Below are 19,972 nucleotides of genomic sequence, written 5' to 3' on the forward strand. Positions count from 1 at the left end.
ATAAAGAGATAAGCGCTCACTAGCCACAATAAAGAGATAAGCGCTCACTAGCCACAATAAAGAGATAAGCGCTCACTAGCCACAATAAAGAGATAAGCGCTCACTAGCCACAATAGAGAGATAGCGATCACTAGCCACAATAGAGAGATAGCGATCACTAGCCACAATAAAGAGATAAGCGCTCACTAGCCACAATAAAGAGATAAGCGATCACTAGCCACAATAAAGAGATAAGCGCTCACTAGCCACAATAAAGAGATAAGCGCTCACTAGCCACAATAAAGAGATAAGCGCTCACTAGCCACAATAAAGAGATAAGCGCTCACTAGCCACAATAAAGAGATAAGCGCTCACTAGCCACAATAGAGAGATAGCGATCACTAGCCACAATAAAGAGATAAGCGCTCACTAGCCACAATAAAGAGATAAGCGCTCACTAGCCACAATAAAGAGATAAGCGCTCACTAGCCACAATAAAGAGATAAGCCCTCACTAGCCACAATAAAGAGATAAGCGCTCACTAGCCACAATAAAGAGCTAAGCGCTCACTAGCCACAATAGAGAGATAGCGATCACTAGCCACAATAAAGAGATAAGCGCTCACTAGCCACAATAAAGAGATAAGCGCTCACTAGCCACAATAAAGAGATAAGTGCTCACTAGCCACAATAAAGAGATAAGCGCTCACTAGCCACAATAAAGAGATAAGCGCTCACTAGCCACAATAAAGAGATAAGCGCTCACTAGCCACAATAAAGAGATAAGCGCTCACTAGCCACAATAAAGAGCTAAGCGCTCACTAGCCACAATAGAGAGATAGCGATCACTAGCCACAATAAAGAGATAGCGATCACTAGCCACAATAAAGAGATAAGCGCTCACTAGCCACAATAAAGAGATAGCGATCACTAGCCACAATAAAGAGATAAGCGCTCACTAGCCACAATAAAGAGATAAGCGCTCACTAGCCACAATAAAGAGATAAGCGCTCACTAGCCACAATAAAGAGATAAGCGCTCACTAGCCACAATAAAGAGATAAGCGCTCACTAGCCACAATAAAGAGATAGCGATCACTAGCCACAATAAAGAGATAGCGATCACTAGCCACAATAAAGAGATAAGCGCTCACTAGCCACAATAAAGAGATAAGCGCTCACTAGCCACAATAAAGAGATAAGCGCTCACTAGCCACAATAAAGAGATAGCGATCACTAGCCACAATAGAGAGATAGCGATCACTAGCCACAATAAAGAGATAAGCGCTCACTAGCCACAATAAAGAGCTAAGCGCTCACTAGCCACAATAAAGAGATAAGCGCTCACTAGCCACAATAAAGAGATAGCGATCACTAGCCACAATAGAGAGATAGCGATCACTAGCCACAATAAAGAGATAAGCGCTCACTAGCCACAATAAAGAGCTAAGCGCTCACTAGCCACAATAGAGAGATAGCGATCACTAGCCACAATAAAGAGATAGCGATCACTAGCCACAATAAAGAGATAAGCGATCACTAGCCACAATAAAGAGATAGCGATCACTAGCCACAATAAAGAGATAAGCGCTCACTAGCCACAATAAAGAGATAAGCGCTCACTAGCCACAATAAAGAGATAAGCGCTCACTAGCCACAATAAAGAGATAAGCGCTCACTAGCCACAATAAAGAGATAAGCGCTCACTAGCCACAATAAAGAGATAAGCGCTCACTAGCCACAATAAAGAGATAGCGATCAGTAGCCACAATAAAGAGATAGCGATCACTAGCCACAATAAAGAGATAAGCGCTCACTAGCCACAATAAAGAGATAAGCGCTCACTAGCCACAATAAATAGATAAGCGCTCACTAGCCACAATAAAGAGATAAGCGCTCACTAGCCACAATAAAGAGATAAGCGCTCACTAGCCACAATAAAGAGCTAAGCGCTCACTAGCCACAATAGAGAGATAAGCGCCCACTAGCCACAATAGAGAGATAAGCGCTCACTAGCCACAATAGAGAGATAAGCGCTCACTAGCCACAATAAAGAGATAAGCGCTCACTAGCCACAATAAAGAGATAAGCGATCACTAGCCACAATAAAGAGATAGCGATCACTAGCCACAATAAAGAGATAGCGATCACTAGCCACAATAAATAGATAAGCGCTCACTAGCCACAATAAAGAGATAAGCGCTCACTAGCCACAATAAATAGATAAGCGCTCACTAGCCACAATAAAGAGATAAGCGCTCACTAGCCACAATAAAGAGATAAGCGCTCACTAGCCACAATAAAGAGATAAGCGCTCACTAGCCACAATAAAGAGATAAGCGATCACTAGCCACAATAAATAGATAAGCGCTCACTAGCCACAATAAAGAGATAAGCGCTCACTAGCCACAATAAATAGATAAGCGCTCACTAGCCACAATAAAGAGATAAGCGCTCACTAGCCACAATAGAGAGATAGCGATCACTAGCCACAATAAAGAGATAAGCGCTCACTAGCCACAATAAAGAGATAGCGATCACTAGCCACAATAAATAGATAAGCGCTCACTAGCCACAATAAAGAGATAAGCGCTCACTAGCCACAATAAAGAGATAAGCGCTCACTAGCCACAATAAAGAGATAAGCGCTCACTAGCCACAATAAAGAGATAAGCGCTCACTAGCCACAATAAAGAGATAAGCGCTCACTAGCCACAATAAAGAGATAAGCGTTCACTAGCCACAATAAAGAGATAGCGATCACTAGCCACAATAAAGAGATAAGCTCTCACTAGCCACAATAAAGAGATAGCGATCACTAGCCACAAGTCTCAGATACTCGGCTGCGAGCGGAAAATACAAAGACTCAAATGAAAATCATTTAATGCTTTTTAGAATGTTTTTGTGCAATGCATGGTCAGTAATAAAAAGCTAAAAAAAAAAATGTTCCCGTTTAAGACAGTTTTAGGAAACATTGATTAGGGGGTACTTAAAATATTAGGAAAAAAACTCTCGGAATACTATAAAATAATAAAAGTAGTAATGCATTATCTCTTTAATTTTTATAGTCACTGCTCAGCTCACACTGGTGACGGCTGTAACACTGCTGCGATGGTTACTACTGTGTGCCCCGGAATAAGGAGGACCCCAAAAAATGTGTCATTTATGGTGCAGTTTTCAAGGAGGTTGCAGATAAGGAGGCAGATACTCTTCTTTATATTGACAAGTGTTCTGGCTTAGGTTACAATGGCAGCCGTCACCGAGCGCCAAATCAGCTTTACATTCAACAGCTGATGCCGTGGATACAACAAATATTAAGCACGGCCTTAGAAACCCGGCCAGCTCAGATTTCTAGAGTTCAAGACAAAAATACCACTGAGCTGAGGCTGGAAGAAAAGAGAAGACCTCTATAAACGCCTCCTTTACTTGTGAACTTACATTTTAGAAGATTTTTTATTTTTTTTTTTCTTACAAAAGGGGCTGTCACCAGGTCATAAGTGTCTAGTTTTTGCTCCTATTTTTATTCCTGCAGCTCCCATATTCAATTTTTTTTAATCTGCCATAAGATTCCAGAGATAGTTTTTGTTTTAGTGCTCATGTTTATGAATTTTAGCGTGGCCGACGGGACCCTCTGGGGCGTGGCCGACGGGACCCTCTGGGGCGTGGCCGACGGGACCCTCTGGGGCGTGGCCGACGGGACCCTCTGGGGCGTGGCCGACGGGACCCTCTGGGGCGTGGCCGACGGGACCCTCTGGGGCGTGGCCGACGGGACCCTCTGGGGCGTGGCCGACGGGACCCTCTGGGGCGTGGCCGACGGGACCCTCTGGGGCGTGGCCGACGGGACCCTCTGGGGCGTGGCCGACGGGACCCTCTGGGGCGTGGCCGACGGGACCCTCTGGGGCGTGGCCGACGGGACCCTCTGGGGCGTGGCCGACGGGACCCTCTGGGGCGTGGCCGACGGGACCCTCTGGGGCGTGGCCGACGGGACCCTCTGGGGCGTGGCCGACGGGACCCTCTGGGGCGTGGCCGACGGGACCCTCTGGGGCGTGGCCGACGGGACCCTCTGGGGCGTGGCCGACGGGACCCTCTGGGGCGTGGCCAAGCTTCTTTGCATAATAATCCTGAGGTCCACGTCCCCTTGCTAAAGACAAAAAATAGCCCATATAACAAGAACTGTATGGCAGATTTATAACAAACAAAAAACCCCGGCATACTCAGTGCTGCAGTGGGAACATAATAAGAGCACACCCGGGTTTTGACTTCGTGAAAGATTCTTTTTATATTATAATAATGTTGGCGACAAGCAACATGAAGCTTTTTCTCCTAGATTTCGCCAGCATATAACTTGAGCGGCACAGCGCCACATTTATCACAGCTGGGACAGCAGCGGCTTGATCCATTTAATGCATTGTGCAATGTTAGACATTTTTATACCTCGATTTACCACCAATATTTTGTGCCAAATCTGGATTAGTTTTGGACTCAACCATATCTCCTTTATTAGACACTTTTCAAAACCATGTAGTTTGGTGTAAAATGTGTATAAAACCGTTATTTGGCGCTCAGCGTGTACACAGGTGGCGGTTGGTTATTTTTTCAGCGTAATTTGATGCGGAATTCTAGAGCATTTGATTTTGGTAAATCTTCTCAAGGAGATGGTCAGAGATATCAATGGTGCATGGCAAGGACTGTTTATGGAGAGCTGACAACGTGTGTGCCCGGAGAAGGTGGACCCAACACAGGCCCACTGCCATCAAGTGAGATCGAAGTGTCCGACCTGGTGTCCTCCGATTGCCTCATGACTATATTGGTGCTCCAAGATGGCGGAGGCAATGTGTGGTTTACACTGACCACCGCGATCCTCACGCCACTGCGGCTAGTCTCTTGGTAGCTAGAGGAAAGGAACGTCGATCCAAGTACAGCCGGGCCGGAGGCAGAGCGAGCCCCAGGCATGGCGACTGAGGAACGTACAGTGGGTGATTGGATCATCTCTACCGGCATAAAATCACCGGCAGCACATTGCAGAAGGAATGTGCTGCCGATAACACGACGTTGTCTGGGGACAGAATGCTTTTATTAATTATTCGGTTACCATCAGTTTTCATTTGCAGTAAATGTGCAATGATTAATCGACTTTTAATTGGTTGATTGGACGTCCTTAATGTCCCAAAACCAGACTGTCTGAACACACCATTAGCTTCAGCAACTTGATTGAGTCACAATGGCCGAATCCCTGCAACGTTAATGGCATTCACTGGTGACAACGCTCAAGTCACTACAAAAATGCATGGTCAGACCAGTACAGGATAGACTGGTCCTAATCAAGGTCAACACGAAATAACTTCTATTACCAGTAAATATTGTACCATTTTACGAGGAGCCCGCGCCCGTCGAGGCCAAAACGAGCCCGCGCCCGTCGAGGCCAAAACGAGCCCGCGCCCGTCGAGGCCAAAACGAGCCCGCGCCCGTCGAGGCCAAAACGAGCCCGCGCCCGTCGAGGCCAAAACGAGCCCGCGCCCGTCGAGGCCAAAACGAGCCCGCGCCCGTCGAGGCCAAAACGAGCCCGCGCCCGTCGAGGCCAAAACGAGCCCGCGCCCGTCGAGGCCAAAACGAGCCCGCGCCCGTCGAGGCCAAAACGAGCCCGCGCCCGTCGAGGCCAAAACGAGCCCGCGCCCGTCGAGGCCAAAATGAGCCCGCGCCCGTCGAGGCCAAAACGAGCCACTTCACTTCTATCATCAGATTGTATTTCATTTAAGATAAAGAAAATGAATGAAACTAAGAACCAAAAAAAAAAAAAAAAAATAAAAACCCAAAACCCACAGATCCCACTGGGATATTTTTCACAGGAAAACCCCCAGGGAAATTAAGAAGCATCACATATGAGATGGAGCCATCTGTGCCGGGTCCCCCACAAAATCAGTTTCTTCTTTTCATAAATGACTTGAAGGTCTCCAAATACCGGTGGGACGACATAGCTCTGGATTCTCGGCGTACGGACGGCCACAGGTGTCCTAATCGATAATAATCATCCCGATCACCAGCGGTTAGGACGACTTCAATACCAGGAGACGGATTTTTTTCCCCCTTTTCAGGCTTGAGCTGTACATGCCTATACATCCACACTTTAGGTATCCATAGACCTCGCCATTCTCAGATTCGCCGGGTGAAACTAATCAATAATCAATATCAGCACAAAAATCGCTGCTGAAACTGTGCAGACTGCTCGTGCTAAATGTGGATCTTGCAGAAGGTTTTTTGTAGACTTCCTTATCGGCATTGCAAACGGTGAAATCCACAATGAATTCTGCTGAAATGGAATTGACAGTGTCCGATCAATGTCCACGTATAGCGAAGGGTTAGAAGATACAGTCCTGTGTGCGCACGCTGAGCATTTACTTGCAGAAATTTCAACAGCAAATCTGCATCTCTTGGCAGAAAAAGCGCACTTTTTTGCTGCATTTTTTACGCGTCTTTTGCATGCACTTTCTATGCATTCTGGGGTGGAAAAACTGAAAGAATTGACATGCTGGGGGGGTGAGTTACTTTTACGTGTTCGCAAAGTGCGTTTTTGATGCAGATTTGAGCCAAAATCTACATGTCTACCTTCACGTGTTGTACACACATCGCTTATTTTTTTTTACTTGCAGATTTGGTGCAAAAAATAATCTGCAGAGTCAATTCTTGGTGCATTTTTTCCTACTTTTTTTTTTAGTGCTTACACCCATTGACTTAAACAAAACAAAAAAAAATGCATGGAACAAAAATGCACCAAAAATGTATGCGTTTTTTGGCACATTTTTCTACAAGGTGCAGATTTAATGCAGAAAATTTCTGCACCGTGCGCCCAGCCTTCCATGTTGTGCAGTATAGGTGTTATTTGCGTTCACACAATGTCTGCCGGTCACCGCTCCGTTGCTTTTCACTCCATGCTTCATGATTTACACCGCTCTTGTTTTTACCATACAGCAGATATGATCTGGCGAGTGATAAACCCGCCCGATGCTGCTGTTTTATTTGGCACGTGGCGCTATCCATCACTTATCTAATTATCGCAGCGCCTCCAGCTCTATGACACAAGCATTTCTGCCAGTGGCTCGAATAGCGCTCATTTATATGCACAGTAAATCCTTTTTTTTTTTATTATTCCCCGTAACAGAAGAGCAAGAGAAAGCAGACAAATTCTGCAGCGTCTGCAAATGGAAACCGTCCTCCAGCGTCTGCAAATGGAAACCGTCCCCCAGCGCGCGCATTTCCCTCAAGATGCAGATTTCAGATTGGATTGCAACCTCTGGAGGATGATTTTTTTTCCAGTTGCCTAAAGCAAAAAACTGAAGAGAGGATTTCAGCACGTTCTGGGCTAAAATATCTCTGGAACTTTGAATTTCCCATATTTTTTTTTTTTTAGGTGTTTTTCAAAACAAGAGCTGCAATGAATCAAAGCAGAGGGAATCAGGAAAAACACGAGAATTAAGAAAATGAAGGTGCCCATCTGCTGAATCTGCTGATTTCACTGGGAAACACTGGCCGGCATGGAGGAGCTTCTGCAGCTTTTTTTTTTGGGGTGACGTTGATATGACATTTGCCTCGTTTTTGTACAGGTCTTAAAAAAAACAAATCCTGAAAGGACGGAGGCAGACGGGGTCCACAGTGCCACGGTCGGCTTCAGGTGATGGCTCCAGGGGGGCTCTGTCGGGAGCTCCCATCAGAATAGTTTTTCGAGGAGTCCAACAAAGATGAACTATGTAAAAGCTCAGCAGAGATCACTGTATTAAAAGTTAATCCAATCACCAGGTTTTTCCTACTTAAATCAGCCAGCAGCATGATGTAGGGGCAGAGACCCTGATTCCAGTGATGTGTCACTTTGTATCACAACTGCTGCATGCAGTGAACTATCAGTTTTCTCTGCTGTAGATGTAGCAAAGCTTGGAATACTGAGGACTGTACAACCCCTCCACACCACTGATTGGCAGCTTTGTGTATAACCCCGCCCATACCACTGGCAGCTTTCTATGCATAACTCCGCCCACACCACTGATTGGCAGCTTTATGTGCCTAACTCCGCCCACACCACTGATTAGCAGCTTTATGTGCATAACCCCGGCCACACCACTGATTGGCAGTGTATAACCTCGCCCACACCACTGATTGGCAGCTTTATATGTATAACCCCGCCCATACCACTGGCAGCTTTCTATGCATAACTCCGCCCACACCACTGATTGGCAGCTTTGTGTCTAACCCCACCTATACCACTGATTGACAGCTGTGTAAAACCCACCGACACCACTGACTGGCAGCTGTGTATAACCTCGCCCACACATCTGCTTGGCAGCTTTCTTTATACACTTCATAGTGACAGAAAGCTGCTAATCAGTGGTGGGGGTGTGACTGGACCAGGAGGCACCAAGTCCTGTAGTGATAATCTCCTGCTGATATTGAAACAGCAGAACACAGCCCAGTAAGTAATTCATTGCTGGAATCAGGCTCTCAGTCCCTATATTGTACTGCCCTCAGATTACATAGTAAAAACCTGCTGACAGATTCCCTTTAAAGGGAACCAATCATCAGGATTTTCATATATAACCTAATATATAACAGAAAGCAAAGTATTTCCCTCGCAGTGGATTTTATAGGCAGATGCAGAATCACAGGGCACTTATTGAGACAAATACAAAGATGAGGTCAGTCCGCCACAAGGGCACGTGCATTACAGTAGGTGCCAAAGTTAAGTATTTAGTGCAGAAATTTCTGCACCATTTCTGCATCTTTTAACAGTAAAAAGCATCGGCAAACATGCTAGTTTTTTATGCATTTTTGCAGCATTTTGGGGCAGATTTTTTCCATTCTTTCTTTATTATGGGTGAAATCTGCAGCAAAAAACGCTGAAAGAGTAGATTTAAATTTGCACCAAATCTGCAAGGAGAAAATACGCAACGTGCGCCGGAGACGTCAGGATTCCCTTCAGGTTTGCACTGGAAAAATGCGTCAAAAATGCAACATGTGCACAAAGCCTTAATGGAGGCTCCTTGTCCTGGCGCAGACGACGTCCGCACTGGCTGCAAAATGGGAACAAGCTGAAGCGCCAAAAGAAATTCCCGAATTTATATTGTACAGAAAATGCGAATATTTCCTACAGATTCTTACAGTCCCGGTCTCATGAATGACGATTATCCGAATTCTCCAGAATAATCCCATCTCCAGTAACACATTAATATCCACGGGTGGATAAAGACGATAAAGAGCCGGCCACTTATAGTATCAGAGCCCCGATATCTGGTACAGAAACCTCCACGCTGCGATTTATCCGCGTCAGAACCAATTTACTACAAAACAAAAATAAACCACCCCAAGAACGAGAAAACCAACGACAGAGCGACGGAGCCGTGCCCCCCCCCCCCCCCGCCCCCGCAGGCTCCGGGATAATCCGCTCTGCACGGTAATGCTTTTCTATCACTGACCAGCCCGGGGCTCGCGCTCGTTATCTCCTGCCGGTATCAGTGCCCGGTATAGAGCGGCTATCGTTCTGCCTATATGACCAGTGACTGTAATAACGGCACAAGCTGCAGATTCAGCGGCGGCGGCCATCTCTCCGGGCTCTACACGCACAGGAGCACGAGGCCGATACTGCGGTCATGTGTGTTCAATGGGGAAATAGCAAAAAGTCACCGCCATATATCAGGACGGGGGATGAAATTCCATCTGCACAATCCTCCCAACATCATTTACTGGGGAAGAATTAGGGGGTCCCCATTTACATCAGATGGTCAAACTTCCAACAATATTGGACAATTTTTTTTATACTGTGGACTTAAGCCGCAGCTTATCTGTCACGAGAAAAAAGGATCAGACATGATGATACAGAAAGTGCCATATTCCCCTCCAACCGTGACATATGCCATCGGGGAGAGTTGGGAGCCCCTCATGCAGAAAAGTCAGTAGAAATCATCGTGCTCGGCACCGTACTACGGGGGGGGCCTCCATGCTCGGCACCTTCCGGGGGGGGGGGGGGGGGGCGGGGCTCCGTGCTCGGCACCGTCCAGGGGTGGGGGGGGGGGGCTCCGTGCTCGGCACCGTCCGGGGGGCTCCGTGCTCGGCACCGTCCGGGGGCGGGGGGGGGCTCCGTGCTCGGCACCATCCGGGGGGGGGGGGGGGCTCCGTGCTCGGCCCCGTACGGGGGGCTCCGTGCTCTCGGCACCACACGGCGGCTCCGTGCTCGGCACCACACGGCGGCTCCGTGCTCGGCACCACATGGCGGAGCTCAGGAAGTTCTACGGTTAAAATAAGGATATATGCATACGCTGCGTTTTTTTGACGCTGCGTTTTTATGCAATACACACAAAAACACACTGCGTTTTTGATCTCTGCATTTTGCTGCGTTTTTCCAATGCATTGCATGGGTGGAAAACGGAATAAAACGCAGAAAAGAATTGACATGACCATTTTTTTTTTTTTTCAGCTCAAAAACGCAGCAAAAACAAAAAAAAAAAAAAAGTTGTGTGCAGACGGCAGAAATGGAAACTCATAGGCTTTGCTGGGGAAGCAGACCATGCAGTTTTTAGACCAAAAACGCACCTGAAAAATGCGCAAAACCGCAGCGGGAAAACGCACTGTGCGCACATAGCCTAAAGGTGACCATTTAATAACACGTCTGGACTTGACCTGGACATTTATTCCCCAGACTTGGGATCTTGTAAGAACAGAATTAATGGAAAATAAGGAAACTTGCACGTCATCATTGTAATAATACAAAACATAAAGCTCAGCTAAAAAATGATTTTAACCCAGGAGCCGAATGTTTTTGTGATTTTCTTGACCAAGGGGGCGTCGCTGCAGGATTCTCCCGGATTTGCTCCTGGACTTCTCTGTGCATTCACTTTATTAGTCACGCCCACTTGGTTAAGACATATATCAAATTTGCATATTTTTATCATTCATTATTTTCTATGCAAATACAAAAGGCAAAATCTGGCAATTTTGCAAAACAAATAAAAAAGTAGAAGCATTTATATTTTATAACATAACTAATGGCAGCTCCGGAGGAAGAAGCCTCCTCTATAGGAAACGCATATAATTAAAGGTGCCTCCTATACACAGCAGCTGGCACGGTGCTGCCCGTACATCAGACGGTCACAGCCCCGGCTGCTCCGCAGGTAACCGCAGATTTGCCTGTCGGCTGCAAAGTGACCTGACTAGACGAAGGACGGATTTGTCTAAAAATGGGTCACCTACTAATACATAATTCACCGCAGCTCCTGGGTGACCGGTCACAAATAGCCCGCCGGTGACAGCCGGCAGCGTGTGCGAGGGCAGCGGGAAGGCAGGAGGCAATCTCAGCTCCTCGCTGCCTCTATCCTCTATTCTCCATCGGCCGGACCAGTCTGACATTTCCATACTCTGGATCGTCCTCGAATAAAAAAGTATCCGGAATAAATAGATTTATAAGGATCACAAACATCACAAAGCAAAACCATAACAATCCGTGCCAATCGCTCCAGATCAGAAATTGGACAACCCTAAACTTTATAAGCCGATTTTTTCTTTAAGCCCCACTAAATATTAAAGTCGCCCAAACACCCGGATATTGGGGGGGGGGGGGGACCAGAAGAACATCCCTTGTGTCCGGTGGCTTCTAAATTTCAGTGTCTCTCTCCCATAAGAATACACGAGCGCTCGGCTGACAGTCGTCTGGTGTTTATAGCCCGAGGCCACTGTGATATCTGAGCTCTACGCGGATACAAGGATATAAAGATGTTATACACGTAATATACTGGCCGGCTTCATTCACACTCGTACAGATACCGTCAGCAGCCGCGTCTCCCCACCCTCCCCCTATACAGGTGTATGCGGGTCACTGGGAAAGGATTTCAATGAAGAGCAAATTAAGTGGCGCCCTTTCAGAGCTCCCCGCCAATCTGTAGGGCTGCAGAGGTGATGTCACGTCTACAACACATGACCGCTGCAGCCAATCACTGGGATTACCGATAATGTCAAGGTAAGACCGCACAAGGCGAGTGCCGTGATGGGCTCTGGCGATCTCTACTTGTAGACGTGACGATACCACTACTGGGGAATGAAACACATGGGGCTAAAGCACCACGGGTTTTAGTAAGTAATGTGAATTCCGGTGCCCCAGGTGCTCCGCTGCGAGAGCACAATGTGATACCAGGTCAGTGTCCTGCAGCAAAAGATGCGCAGACACCGAACAAGCAGCTATCTACATCCCGAAGAGCAGAACAAGCAGCTATCTGCATCCCGAAGAGCAGAACAAGCAGATATCTGCATCCCGAAGAGCAGAACAAGCAGATATCTGCATCCCGAAGAGCAGAACAAGCAGATATCTGCATCCCGAAGAGCAGAACAAGCAGATATCTGCATCCCGAAGAGCAGAACAAGCAGATATCTGCATCCCGAAGAGCAGAACAAGCAGATATCTGCATCCAGAAGAGCACAACAAGCAGATATCTGCATCCCGAAGAGCACAACAAGCAGATATCTGCATCCCGAAGAGCACAACAAGCAGATATCTGCATCCCGAAGAGCAGAACAAGCAGATATCTGCATCCCGAAGAGCAGAGCAAGCAGATATCTGCATCCCGAAGAGCAGAACAAGCAGATATCTGCATCCCGAAGAGCAGAACAAGCAGATATCTGCATCCCGAAGAGCAGAACAAGCAGATATCTGCATCCCGAAGAGCAGAACAAGCAGATATCTGCATCCCGAAGAGCAGAACAAGCAGATATCTGCATCCCGAAGAGCAGAACAAGCAGATATCTGCATCCCGAAGAGCAGAACAAGCAGATATCTGCATCCCGAAGAGCAGAGCAAGCAGATATCTGCATCCCGAAGAGCAGAACAAGCAGATATCTGCATCCCGAAGAGCAGAACAAGCAGCTATCTGCATCCCGAAGAGCAGAACAAGCAGATATCTGCATCCCGAAGAGCAGAACAAGCAGCTATCTGCATCCCGAAGAGCAGAACAAGCAGATATCTGCATCCCGAAGAGCAGAACAAGCAGCTATCTGCATCCCGAAGAGCAGAACAAGCAGATATCTGCATCCCGAAGAGCAGAACAAGCAGATATCTGCATCCCGAAGAGCAGAACAAGCAGATATCTGCATCCCGAAGAGCAGAACAAGCAGATATCTGCATCCAGAAGAGCAGAACAAGCAGATATCTGCATCCAGGAGAGCAGAACAAGCAGATATCTGCATCCAGAAGAGCAGAACAAGCAGCTATCTGCATCCCGAAGAGCAGAACAAGCAGCTATCTGCATCCCGAAGAGCAGAACAAGCAGCTATCTGCATCCAGAAGAGCAGAACAAGCAGCTATCTGCATCCAGAAGAGCAGAACAAGCAGCTATCTGCATCCAGAAGAGCAGAACAAGCAGATATCTGCATCCCGAAGAGCAGAACAGGCAGATATCTGCATCCCGAAGAGCAGAACAGGCAGATATCTGCATCCCGAAGAGCAGAACAAGCAGATATCTGCATCCAGAAGAGCAGAACAGAATAGGCAGGACCAGTACAGAGGGTTTCCCACAATAGACCTGGCACACAGCATCGATCCCAAGGACGGGACCACTGAAGAAGCAGCAGGAGGAAAACCCACTCGTATTATACACTAGTCATTTCTAATAATCAGTCACCCAGGGTTTATTTTTTTACTTAAATAACTATTATTATTTTGTAATCTAATTTTATGATTACACACCTGTCCCCGTCCACTAAACTCTCTTGTACTCCAAGTCTAGCTTTGCAAGTAGCCCCCGGCGTGATGAGCTTCATAGACCTATATATAAGGGATTCTAAGACTCACACCGGGGTCTTGGTATTAAGATTTCGATGTTCCTAGGACTTTTTTAGTGGATATTTGTTTGTGCACAGCAACCTGTCTGCGATTTTCAGATGTATCCGGCCTCTTCCATTCTTCAGCTGTCTGTGTGCAGTTTCCATTATCGCACAATCTGCTCGCGGTCTCCAGCACATCTCCCGGCTGTCTGTGACTTCCAGCTCTTTAGCTTCCTACATGGAGTTTCCAGGATGTCTCTTAGCTGCCTGTGGCCTCCAGTTGAGCTAGCCGTCTGCCTGTGGCCTCCAGTTGAGCTAGCCATCTGCCTGTGGCCTCCAGTTGAGCTAGCCATCTGCCTGTGGCCTCCAGTTGAGCTAGCCATCTGCCTGTGGCCTCCAGTTGAGCTAGCCATCTGCCTGTGGCCTCCAGTTGAGCTAGCCATCTGCCTGTGGCCTCCAGTTGAGCTAGCCATCTGCCTGTGGCCTCCAGTTGAGCTAGCCATCTGCCTGTGGCCTCCAGTTGAGCTAGCCATCTGCCTGTGGCCTCCAGTTGAGCTAGCCATCTGCCTGTGGCCTCCAGTTGAGCTAGCCATCTGCCTGTGGCCTCCAGTTGAGCTAGCCATCTGCCTGTGGCCTCCAGTTGAGCTAGCCATCTGCCTGTGGCCTCCAGTTGAGCTAGCCATCTGCCTGTGGCCTCCAGTTGAGCTAGCCATCTGCCTGTGGCCTCCAGTTGAGCTAGCCATCTGCCTGTGGCCTCCAGTTGAGCTAGCCATCTGCCTGTGGCCTCCAGTTGAGCTAGCCATCTGCCTGTGGCCTCCAGTTGAGCTAGCCATCTGCCTGTGGCCTCCAGTTGAGCTAGCCATCTGCCTGTGGCCTCCAGTTGAGCTAGCCATCTGCCTGTGGCCTCCAGTTGAGCTAGCCATCTGCCTGTGGCCTCCAGTTGAGCTAGCCATCTGCCTGTGGCCTCCAGTTGAGCTAGCCATCTGCCTGTGGCCTCCAGTTGAGCTAGCCATCTGCCTGTGGCCTCCAGTTGAGCTAGCCATCTGCCTGTGGCCTCCAGTTGAGCTAGCCATCTGCCTGTGGCCTCCAGTTGAGCTAGCCATCTGCCTGTGGCCTCCAGTTGAGCTAGCCATCTGCCTGTGGCCTCCAGTTGAGCTAGCCATCTGCCTGTGGCCTCCAGTTGAGCTAGCCATCTGCCTGTGGCCTCCAGTTGAGCTAGCCATCTGCCTGTGGCCTCCAGTTGAGCTAGCCATCTGCCTGTGGCCTCCAGTTGAGCTAGCCATCTGCCTGTGGCCTCCAGTTGAGCTAGCCATCTGCCTGTGGCCTCCAGTTGAGCTAGCCATCTGCCTGTGGCCTCCAGTTGAGCTAGCCATCTGCCTGTGGCCTCCAGTTGAGCTAGCCATCTGCCTGTGGCCTCCAGTTGAGCTAGCCATCTGCCTGTGGCCTCCAGTTGAGCTAGCCATCTGCCTGTGGCCTCCAGTTGAGCTAGCCATCTGCCTGTGGCCTCCAGTTGAGCTAGCCATCTGCCTGTGGCCTCCAGTTGAGCTAGCCATCTGCCTGTGGCCTCCAGTTGAGCTAGCCATCTGCCTGTGGCCTCCAGTTGAGCTAGCCATCTGCCTGTGGCCTCCAGTTGAGCTAGCCATCTGCCTGTGGCCTCCACTTGAGCTAGCCATCTGCCTGTGGCTTCCAGTTGAGCTAGCCATCTGCCTGTGGTTCCCAGTATCGCACAACCTGCATGCGGTCTCCAGACATATCCTAGCTGCCTGCAGTCTCCATTTCCTCAGCTACCTGCCTTCCTGTGGGCTCCAGTATCTCAACTATCTGCCTGCGGTCTCCAGTCCCTCTGCTGCCTGTGCCCTGCGTCGTTCACCCGTCTGTTCCAGCAACGCCCGTTTGCCCACCCGGACCTTGGGCTAAGAGGATCTACCTCACCAAGTGAGCGCCCTAATAAAAAAAAAATGAACAAAAAAAAAAAAAAATGTACATTGTTTGATAAATTTCTACACGTCACTTTTTGGCTGCGTGCCCGCGATCAGTGTTTGCAGCGTTTTGGATGTAGCGTGCGTCAGCTGCGTCCAAAACGCTGCGTTGTACAGTACAAGCACAGTGGATGGATTTCTAGAAATCCCGCGCCCACTGTGCTTGTTTTTTCGGCAAGAAACACTGACCTGCGGGGCGGCTTTCCAGACTGTAGCATGTCTGTAGGGACAACACAAGCGAGAGACCGCAGCGCCCCAATCGTTGGTACAAGCAGCTGCGGTCTCCTGCATTCTCCTGCGGAGGAGACTCGCAGACTCGCAGCCCCGCAGGTCAGGACCCAGCGCGTCCAGGATGCAGCGAGTCCTGATCGTAGGCATACAACCTTAGGGGGGGGGAAGACGGCGAGTGGTTCCCGGTACAGACTGTGCCTGATTAGCGGAAACATCAGACTTTCCTGACAGATGTTCTGCGGTTAATTTCATGGAGCGTGCAGTGATACAATGTATCAACCATCTGCGGCTGCAAAGAATATAATGGAATTAATGTCATTATTGGAAATTGGTAGATAAGTCACCGTACAGACTGGGGGTCTTCCACAATGCCCAATATAATGCACACAGCGACATCATAGCACAGGCACGCCGCGACACCCCGGCACAGGCACGCAGCGACACCCCGGCACAGGCACGCCGCGACACCACAGGCACGCAGCGACAGCGACACCCCGGCACAGGCACGCAGCGACACCCCGGCACAGGCACGCCGCGACACCACAGGCACGCAGCGACAGCGACACCCCGGCACAGGCACGCAGCGACACCACAGGCACGCAGCGACAGCGACACCACGGCACAGGCACGCAGCGACAGCGACACCCCGGCACAGGCACGCAGCGACACCCCGGCACAGGCACGCAGCGACACCCCGGCACAGGCACGCAGCGACACCCCGGCACAGGCACGCCGCGACACCCCGGCACAGGCACGCAGCGACAGCGACACCCCGGCACAGGCACGCAGCGACAGCACAGGCACGCAGCGACAGCACAGGCACGCAGCGACAGCACAGGCACGCAGCGACAGCACAGGCACGCAGCGACAGCACAGGCACGCAGCGACAGCACAGGCACGCAGCGACAGCACAGGCACGCAGCGACAGCAAAGGCACGCAGCGACAGCAAAGGCACAGGCACACAGCGACAGCACAGGCACAGGCACACAGCGACAGCACAGGCACAGGCACACAGCGACAGCACAGGCACAGGCACACAGCGACAGCACAGGCACACAGCGACAGCACAGGCACACAGCGACAGCACAGGCACACAGCGACAGCACAGGCACACAGCGACAGCACAGCACAGGCACGCAGCGACAGCACAGGCACGCAGCGACAGCACAGGCACGCAGCGACAGCACAGGCACGCAGCGGCAGCACAGCACAGGCACGCAGCGACAGCACAGGCACGCAGCGACAGCACAGGCACGCAGCGACAGCACAGGCACGCAGCGACAGCACAGGCACGCAGCGACAGCACAGGCACGCAGCGACAGCACAGGCACGCAGCGACAGCACAGGCACGCAGCGACAGCACAGGCACGCAGCGACAGCACAGGCACGCAGCGACAGCACAGGCACGCAGCGACAGCACAGGCACGCAGCGACAGCACAGGCACGCAGCGACAGCACAGGCACGCAGCGACAGCACAGGCACGCAGCGACAGCACAGGCACAGGCACACAGCGACAGCACAGGCACACAGCGACAGCACAGGCACAGGCACACAGCGACAGCACAGGCACAGGCACACAGCGACAGCACAGGCACAGGCACACAGCGACAGCACAGGCACACAGCGACAGCACAGGCACACAGCGACAGCACAGCACAGGCACACAGCGACAGCACAGGCACGCAGCGACAGCACAGGCACGCAGCGGCAGTACAGGCACGCAGCGACACGGCAGCACAGGCACGCAGCGACACGGCAGCACAGGCACGCAGCGACAGCACAGGCACACAGCGACAGCACAGGCACACAGCGACAGCACAGGCACACAGCGACAGCACAGGCACACAGCGACAGCACAGGCACACAGCGACAGCACAGGCACACAGCGACAGCACAGGCACACAGCGACAGCACAGGCACACAGCGACAGCACAGGCACACAGCGACAGCACAGGCACACAGCGACAGCACAGGCACGCAGCGACAGCACAGGCACGCAGCGACAGCACAGCACAGGCACGCAGCGACAGCACAGGCACACAGCGACAGCACAGCACAGGCACGCAGCGACAGCACAGGCACACAGCGACAGCACAGCACAGGCACGCAGCGACAGCACAGGCACGCAGCGACAGCACAGGCACGCAGCGACAGCACAGCACAGGCACGCAGCGACAGCACAGCACAGGCACACAGTGACAGCACAGCACAGGCACACAGTGACAGCACAGCACAGGCACACAGTGACAGCACAGCACAGGCACACAGTGACAGCACAGCACAGGCACACAGTGACAGCACAGCACAGGTGGGACAGCCACGGTTTGGATGGATCCTACAAAGAGTGCACAATATACTTTTTTTTCGCTTGGTCTCCCAATATAGCAGAGCGCCGTCTACACCAACAGCTGTTATCAGCATTTATTTGTCACCATGCACACAGTGAGATCACCGCAGCAAAAGACCCCAGAATACATCACAGGCAAGGATAACGATGTCTCAGCAGAAATAATGCACACAGTGATGATATCACAATGTAGCACTATAGTGACTGGCAGTAAATCGCAGATGGGATCGGATTGTTTGCTGTTGGCGACCTCTCAGGTTTTGGTTTGCACCAGTTTGGGTAATTCTCCCTCCGTCTGTTTTCGGCTCAAGCCTTCCCCTCTTTTCCGGTCTGATTATTCTGAGCGACCACTGGCTGCCCTCAGCAGCACAAAGAGGATTTTGTACACTAGAAATCCAATTAATTGAATTCCAGCAGCAATGTGGGCCCCGCGCGCTGCACTCTGCAGACAGCAGCGAATGTCAGTGCACGCTTAATGAAGGGCACGCTGCCCTTTTCTCTTGCGCGCGGTACAGAAATCTGACGCCAATTGTCCTTGCCCGTAAACCCACTGGAGGCTCCGGCTTCATCCAACAGGCACTTGTGAGGCCTTTGTCAACGTCGCGCTCAAATTACAGAAAGCGTTCTGCGGAGAGGAAAGCAAAATAAGGCAAAACTGCGCAAGAAGTAATAAAAAAAGGACTGAATTCTCATCATAGCCGCAATTATCCTGCCAAAGGGCATTCACTTTCCAAGGGTTTACTGGAATCTCTCAATTAGCAGGAAGGATAATTATCACCACCTTGTGCCAGTTATCTTCTGCTGTGGTCTATGCGCCCCTCAGGCACCGACGTCAGAGTGCACGCAACGCTGGCACCGCCGATAGCACCGGAGCAGACGAGCGCATTATGGACTCACACGCTGTCTATAGATGAAAAGTTAGGCTGCTTTCACACATCCGGTTTTTCCTGTGCGGCACAATCCTGCGCTTTGCAGAAAAAACGCAACCGTTTTTTTTTTGCCGCCGGTTGTGTTTTTTTGCATATAAGAAAGCCGCGGAGACACCATCACGTGTTTCTCAACGCTGGCAGGAAACTAGCCAGGTCTTTCACCGGGAAGGAACAACCACGGGAAGCCAGATTCCTACTCCACACTGATGAGGGGCAAATACCCCGAAACGGCTGTCTGTGGATGGATACCATGTTTGGTATAGGTGGTCTCCTTGACTGGAGACTGCCCTTCCCGTGGTTGTTCCTTCCCGGTGAAAGACCTGGCTAGTTTCCTGCCAGCGTTGAGAAACACGTGATGGTGTCTCCGCTGCTTTCTTATTTGCATACTTCCCAGGGGGCAATGCTCTAGAATCACTGCGTTGAGAAACACGTGATGGTGTCTCCGCAGTGGATATGTGTTTTTTTGCATAGACTTACATTAGTGCCGTATTGTGTCGCATGGGCTTGCGTTCGGTCCGGTTTTTGCTGCATGTGGCAGATTTAGCCGATGCGGCAGCCGGATGGAACGTTGCCTGGCACGTTTTTTGTCCGGCAAAAAAAAAAAAACGCATCGCGCCACATCCGGCCGATGTGGTGCGATTTGCAATGTATGCCTATGGACGCCGCATCCGGCCGCCGCATGCGTTTTTTCCCACTGCGCATGCTCAGTAGCCTGCTGC

General features: G+C 50.4%; 1 protein-coding gene across 1 annotated transcript in view; it reads right to left on the bottom strand.

Annotated features, from left to right (window-relative positions):
* BICD2 (BICD cargo adaptor 2) overlaps window positions 1-19,972 on the bottom strand; it is a 121,542-nt gene that overhangs the window by 48,056 nt on the left and 53,514 nt on the right.

This window comes from Anomaloglossus baeobatrachus, chromosome 8, assembly GCF_048569485.1.
Source record: "Anomaloglossus baeobatrachus isolate aAnoBae1 chromosome 8, aAnoBae1.hap1, whole genome shotgun sequence".
Classification (NCBI taxonomy): domain Eukaryota; kingdom Metazoa; phylum Chordata; class Amphibia; order Anura; family Aromobatidae; genus Anomaloglossus; species Anomaloglossus baeobatrachus.